This window comes from Mus caroli, unplaced genomic scaffold (assembly GCF_978045245.1).
Source record: "Mus caroli unplaced genomic scaffold, Mus_caroli_1 scaffold_12, whole genome shotgun sequence".
In the NCBI taxonomy this organism is placed as follows: domain Eukaryota; kingdom Metazoa; phylum Chordata; class Mammalia; order Rodentia; family Muridae; genus Mus; species Mus caroli.
In genome coordinates this window covers 38,279,034-38,286,705 of record NW_028227267.1, presented here as the reverse complement: position 1 = coordinate 38,286,705, position 7,672 = coordinate 38,279,034, and the positions used below count along the sequence as shown (strand labels likewise).

The following is a 7,672-nucleotide window of genomic DNA, read 5'->3' as shown; positions in this document are numbered from 1 at the left end:
GAGGTTGCCATAGGGTATTTGCCAGGTCACAAGAGAGGCTCCAGGAAATACACAACAGAAACTGGTCAATTTGGGGAGATCTAGTTATCAAATAGGCCATAGCCTTTCCCACTGGCATCATCAGTAATGCCTTCCTTGGACAATCTCTTGTATCTAGGATAGAACTAGAATCTTCTGTGATGTCACCTGTGTTGTGGCTACAGCAACTGCCTGTGGGATATTCCTTCAGTGCCTTTTGGGTTCTCAATCAGGCATGTTTTCCTGGCTGCACAGGCAATTTCACAAGGAGAATGGTGATCAAGGAGAGACCAGACTAAGACAGAAGGAATCTGGCATCCTTTCTTGTAAAAACAGAAGAATGAAATCATTCTGGGGAAGGCACAGTGAGTCCTGGGCAGATTTGGGGAAATTCTGGAACAGGGAGGCTTGAGCTGAGCCTTCCCTGAGTAGATATTAAAAGCTGGAGCCTTGGACTTTCTTAATGACAGACCAAGAGATTAGAATTTCTGACAATTTATTTGACAGAGACAGGAATGGACAAGCCTGCAGCTCCTTTTCTAGGAGCCACTTAATTTCATTTAGAGTGTCAAAGAAAGCCCTGAGAAGGCACTATGAGAATAACAATGTGTCCCTTATGGGTAGGGAGTTGAAGCACTTCATCTTCTAGATTATTGTAGGATACAAGGGTCTCTGATGCAGAGAACAGAGGAGGATTCTATCCTGGTCATGTGTTGAGGTTTCAGCCACTTTGAGTTTGAACACACATGACTAGGTATTGATGGTGCTAAGCACTATGAACTTCAGGTTTTCTTGGCATAACATATGACATGAGCTGAAAATGTTTCCCAAATCTTTATGTCTGAGGCAGCTTATGGATTTCAGGGCAAGGGGTAATGTAATAAATAGTGTGTGTTAGTTGTGACCAACAGTGGTGGTTGGGAAGAGGAATATAACTTAGCAGACCAGCTCAAATATAACCTTTCTGCTTTTTCAGTGATTAATCCTGTCTCTAGCTTTTCTCTTCCTCAACCTTCTCTTTGGGACTCAGAATGGTCTCCCCTGCCCTGGGCCATCAACTATGCAAATGCATTTGTGTTTATCTATCTTCAGTGTCTGCTGGGAAAACATCACCCCAAAATTGCAACATCACTAATCATATGAAGAATATGAATAAAGTAGAAGATATGAAATTTTATATCAGGAAGATAAACGCTGAGAGATTAGAACTTTTTCGAATCTTGGACATTGACATGAATACTGATTTGAACTACAGGTAAAATTATGCCCTGTATCCTGTTGACTGTATTGTGCCCTCTCTGTTAACCCACATTTTCTCTCATAATGGGGTGTGTCATCTCTCACATTCATTATAATAAGTCTTGACAGTTGTTAAATTGTTGAATAAGTGCTGTGTGTTCTATGGTCATCCTCATTTGTACTTGCCCTTGCTGTGCTTGGAGTCTGGTTCTGTCAACAGCTGGAAGGACCTGGTCACAAAAGCTGCCTTACTGTGTAAGAATGCAATGTCTGCAGGCCATTACTGCTTTACTATAATTTTGTTCATGGTACTCTGAGACTATGGAACCTACCTGGATTTATTTGGCATTTTAATTTTTGTGTGTGTGTGTGTATGAAGTTAGTTGTGTGTGTTTTGTTCAGGATCTGGGGTTCTGAGACCATTGATGGGGTCTGAAGATTTGTGTGATACACAGTTTGTAAGGCATGATAGTGTTGAGTCCTTAGAGGCCCAAGTTGATCATCAGGATACTTTGTTCCCTGTGTTTACCTTGGTGTCACATAGGAATTGCCTGGGGTAGGAGGTGTTATAAAGCCTTTTTCCTTGTAAATACTAGTTATGTCCTCTGAAAATTCATGTAGCAATAGGAAGAAAGGATTATCCCTGCCTTAAATCTAAGAGGAGAAAAAAAGCCTTATATCTAAGGACCAAAGCCTGTGGCACAGTCTAGTAGAAACATCTCACAGAACTAGTATATTCCTTCAGGCTCACGTAAGAAGCTCTTGAATGTCAGCCATCTCCATTTGGTCCCCTAGCTCTGCTGTCCTCTGCCCAAGATATTTAATCAGTACCAATAGGACCCACTTTGAAGGAGCAGGGATGTGGCATACAATTGGCTTGGGTAGTCCAGATACAGCCTTTTTGCACATGATACCTGATTGCTTTAGTTCAGAGGATTATTTACTCTTTGGGCCATGCTCTACCACAGGATGAACATTGAATTCGCCATTATTAAATCACAACATGAGAAGACAATGTTGGATATGGAAAAAATGACGCAGTCAATAAGTGATACCATTGAGAAGTACAAGGAATTCATAGAAGATAAAGATTCCTACAGGTGAGTCCCAGACACAGCTGAGACACCTGCCCTAGGCAGGGAATGCTTGTGGTCATCCAGGACTTTGAACAAAAGTAAGAGCTCTAGTTCTATACCATCTGTTTCTTAATAGGAGCCCTCCCTTGAGGCAAAGGTCTTGGATTTGTACCTCTTGGACTCATTTTTCCTAAGTGTGAAGATTGTCCAAGACAGTCAGTCTTTATTCTTCCAAATTCAGGATCCTCTGTATAGAACCAATTTCCACCATGCTGGGAATCTCAAGCAACCCTGACCTCTAGGGTTCTGACAGCAGATTAAAAGATCTGGGATCCATGACAATAATAGAAAGAGTTTATACCTTTTTGGTCTCCTTTCCTCCCTCAGAGGGGATTTGCAGTCTTCCTACTGATGGTTTTCTGGTACCACAGACTTATAAACAACCATGAGGTACATTTCCTCCTCTGTGATGTATGTGGGACACCCTTAGTGTCAGGGTTTTCAGAAGTCCTTTGATTCTTGTAGCATGTGGCTGGTCCCTGGATTTGACCTGCCTCTATTTTGGACTGATGGGTATACTGTGGTCTCTAGTCTTGGGCTGTCTGGGGATCAGAGCCCTTGCAGGGATCATAGTACTTGGAGGCGTGGCAGGCAAATGGAAGCTTGCTGGGAATCACCTTTATTTATTTGTTTGGTTGGTTGTTTTTGGTTCAGTTTCACACACACCTACCTCCTGAAAGAATGCAATCAATTGAAGGAAAAAGTAAGGATGGTGCTGAATGAGAACAGAAAGCTGCTGGTAGAGCAGGCTGACCAGGAAGCATCCTATGGTGAAGAAAAGAGGTTCTGTGATGAGACCACCAAGAACATACATCCCAAGTGCTAAGCAGTAGCAGGTAGGATGATGTGTATCAGAGGCAGATTGCCCTCATGGCTAACCATAAACAAAGACAATCCAATGTAACAGTCCACCAAGTTATCCAGGCACTCCCCTATGTCTGCTCCAAGTGTTTATTTAGGTGATCATCTACAAGGCTTTCTCTGGAGGTAGCCTTTTTCAAGAAACTATATGTTTAGCAAGCATATTTTTCTGCCCTGCTATAATCTGCAGTTCACTAGGGGAGGTCAGTTGATTACACATCACAACTCTACATGATATTAAGTTTGAAGGGTGCTGTGCTGGTGCCCTTCTTTTGATCAGTGGAGAGCTTTGAAGGAAGAAGTAAAGTCCTGAAGCTCATTTGCTTTATGGGGATCAGGTAGGATTCCAGGAAGGACATAGATTGCAGGGATGAGAGCTTAGTGGAACTGACAAATAAGTGGATTTCATTGTTGCCTTTTGGAAGTTTTTGTCCCCCACCCCAACCCTTTCCTCTGTAGATCTTGATTCACACTGAGTGAGCATGAGTAGCAGCTTGTCAGTCCTATTTTCTTTGAGTGCTGTTGGAGTTTTCGTTCCTGGGCCTTGTAGTCTGGAGTTCGCTGAATGAGCAGGGATGTAGGAAAGGCTTCTCACAATCTCAGTTGGTGTGAGAGTTTTGAGGCTTCATGTAAAAATTTCTCCATATATACCCCTCATTCTGACCAAGTATGTTCTATAGGGATTTCTATTTCTCTAGTAAGAATACTAGAGTTGAAATTCTCAGTTTAAATATCTGCTCTGCATAGTCTAAAATATTTGTTCATCTAGCATGATAGATTCTTCATTGTTTTTTGCTCCCTTATGTTTTTATGTGTGTGTGTGTTTGTGTATGTGTGTTTTTGGGTGCTTATGCCAATCTGTACCTTTGTGGGTATTTTGTAAGGCCAGTTAAGGACATCTGATTTTGTATAGTCATTCTTAACTTATTTCTTTGGGCCTAGGTCTCTCAATAAACCTGATACTTCCTATTGTTTGATGTCCAGTAGACTTTTCATCTCCTGTCCACTACCAGGTGGAGATCTCTCTCTTATTTTAACCAAAAAAAATCATTAAGCAATACTACTATTTTTAAAATAAGTATTAGATTTCATTTTTCCTGCTTAGAGTTATTGCCTGGGAGATTCTGGCTTGTCTTATTGGCTTAACCATGGGCATTCATAGAAGCCTACAGAGCATCACTCTGCTTACATTGTTTTGCTAACTGTATTTTGGGCATGGCTTTGTTTCAGGATGGATTCTCAATCAGAGTTGTGCAGAGTGCTGCATTTCAGATATGTCACAGCAGGTCATTTAACTAGATTTCCCCTGACTGATTTTGTGAATTATTTAATATCACATAATAAGTAATGTGTTAAAAAGTTCCTAAGAAATGATCAAAGTCACAGTCTTCCTCAGATGCTAAAAAGCACTCAGTGTAGGTTTAGTGAGGGGACTGTGATGAGTCAAAATGGGGCTTACTGGAGGCTATAGGTAGAAAGCTCTTTCTTGGCAATTTAGTGCTGTGTTGTCCAGGATATCTGTGCAGAGATTGTAATGTCCTTATAGAACCAGCAAGTATATGCGTAGAAAAAGTTTATGAAGAGGAGATAAGTACAGGTCAGGGCTGCAAAGCCCCCTTGAGTCTAAAACCCTTGTACACATCATAGGTCCCAATACATGCTCATACAACAAAAATATGTTAGATAAGAGCAAGAATTTCATTGATGTATTTGTTTTTGTGTCAGTCTTTTTGTGCTATGTGGTGTGTGTGTTGGGGTGTGTTTGTGTGTATGTGTGTGTGTGTGTGTATCAGCTGTGACTCAGTGTGTTTATTCTAAGTTGTGTGTTTGTGTAATGCAAAATGCCTTTGTAAGTGTTTGTGGTATGGATGTTTGAATATACAACTGTGTTTGTGTGTCTATATGTGTTTGTGTGTCTGTTTGTGTAGACTTGAAACCATGTCCGTCTTTAGCGACCAAGCATGATGAGTAAAGCCCCTGAGATTTCAGATTGCACCCATGAAAATTCAAATACAGCAGTCCATTTAGTATGCCACTCTACCTAGCTCCCAAGGGAAATAAAAAGGGACACAAAAGCTCATGTAAAGTCAGACTTTCCACTGGCTAGGGGCCATATTACTGATCCTCATTGAAAACTTTTGGAGAAAATCATCGGAATATGGTACATAGAGTCGAGGAGGACATTAGTATATAAAATCCATGTTATGTCCCTTTTCTGCTCTGGAAGAATTATGAAGGCCCACTGTAATGTCAGGTGGCTCACTGTGTCTTTTCAGCATTCCAGATTCTTTCCTCACTGCTTGCTACAATTGCCTTTCCAGCTTCCTCTACTCAGTAAAACTTTGCCTTATAATTTGGTTTGGATTCTAATCACTGAGAGATTGTGTTGCTTGTAGTTGTACCTGCATCCAGCAGAATTCCCATAGCTGTGGTGCAAAACAAGGCTGTTTCAGGAATCCCTTGATAATAATAATAACCATGATAATCTAAAGAACTCACACTATGTTATTTGTGTAACATTCTGCAATTGCTGTTATTCAAAATCATTTTCTCAGAGTTAGAATCAGCCTCAATGGGGGTTGGGAGAAATGAGGACCTTCAGACAGGTCTGGTAATATAAAATCAGGTAGGTGTTAGAGAAGCAAGGTTCAGAAAGTAGAAAAGAAGTCCCCTTTGACCCACTGATTGCAGAACAAGGAGTAGATATCCAGAGAGTCTCTAGGACACATGAGGTCTGTAATGGTCCTCAGAGTAGTCCGGAAGAAGATGATATCCTGATGTCCATCAGCTAAAGAGTGAAATTGTACTATGTGATGCAGCCCTTTCATGAACTATTGCTCAGTGTTAGATAATACATGCAAGTATTTGACCTTCAACTAGTTAGCCTTATTTTATTCAAAATATCCCTGACACAATCATTTGAAGAAAATTGTTCCATTGGATCCTATAATAATGACTTCCTATTTTTCTGGGATTATACGTTTGGACACCAAGTCGGTCAGGCAATGGTAAAGGGAGCCTCTAATGGAAGGAACTGTTTACTTTGGGAAAAGACTGAAACAGTGAAGGTGAGGCTAGTCCACCACCAACACGTGATCCTTTGCTGGCAGAGAAGCCTACCCTACACAGCCTTTGGAACTTGCTAAGACAGATTGGATAATATGCCAAGATCCCTGATTCTGAGTCTGGTTCATGAGGGGAAAGCATATCACTGACTGAGCTGTCTATATGCTTTGCCCACTAGGTATTTATCTCATTTAAGATTTGTTTGTTTTTTTTTTTTTTGTCTCCAAAATATCCTGGGAGATTTTTTTTAATAACATTAACTGGGGAAACGAAACAGTTTGCTAAAGTATAAGGTATTAGTGTTATGTGAATACAAATAATTTGCATATTTGACAGAGTGCTCTACAACAGTCTTAGATGTACAGGTGTGTTGTTAGGATCCTTCATGGCCATCACTTTTTAAATTCAGTTCCTAGTGTTAGAAATATTTTCAGTTAACACATTCTTGCTGATTATAGGACCCATGCAGTGCCTGTGGATTTCATGTGATATGTTTTCTCTGGTTATTTCCAGATATAGGGGTTGATGAGTGGTACCCTGTCAGGATCCTGCACTAGAGAAATAATCATAACCTTCACTTCAATTCTAGGCAGGTTCCCCATAAGGCATCCACATGATTTTCTAGGTTGTTCACATCTCTCTTGAATTCAGATTCAGACATTGCTACAATGTTATTATTCTATATATTATACATGGACTATTGAAGTAATATAGGTTTTTTTTTTTAAACTCCAGTACAGTGTGTATTTCACAGCTCAGTTTCTAGCTGTTTTTAAAAGCTGAGAAATAATTACAAGCCCAAGTGCTCTATGGCACTTGGGGATGCAGGGAAGGACCTCAGCAGATGATAAGTCATAATAGATTGTCCAGCTGAATAGATCTAGTGTGGGATGTAGAACTGAATTGAAAAACACTAACCGGGCCGTTGTTCCTTCCTTCCCTAGGTGTGAAATACTCCAGCAGAAACTGGAACATGGAACAGACCAGGACAAGGTCTCCTTTGAAGAGATCTTCTATAGGGGAAGCTCTGCATGTGCAAAGAAAATATTTCATCTCATTCCCAGTAATCATAGCTATCATCTGCTGCATTTTCTTCCTTTATTTTTGTTTCATTGCAATGAATAGCCCTTAATTTCATCTGGGCTCTGGCTCAGCAAGAGTTAACATGTAGAGGGATTCAGACATGTGCTGAGACAGATCAAGAGCTGCTAGTAAAGCAGGAAGATTCTGAGAGTGTAAATTTTTCTTGTCCTGATAGGTCATCCAGGAAAATTACAAAATCATTCTACAAAATTGTAAAGATTTGAGCCAAAGTTGGTAACATGTATTTTGCTTAGTCGTGGGTGTCCATA

General features: G+C 40.4%; 1 pseudogene across 1 annotated transcript; it reads left to right on the top strand.

The window, feature by feature from the left end:
* Nucleotides 1–253: 253 nt before the first annotated feature.
* Nucleotides 254–7,447, top strand: LOC147001791 (uncharacterized; annotated as a pseudogene). Its single transcript, XR_015044626.1, has 4 exons — nucleotides 254–383; nucleotides 1,111–1,273; nucleotides 2,226–2,357; nucleotides 7,265–7,447. The product of XR_015044626.1 is annotated as an uncharacterized LOC147001791 (transcript).
* Nucleotides 7,448–7,672: the final 225 nt, after the last annotated feature.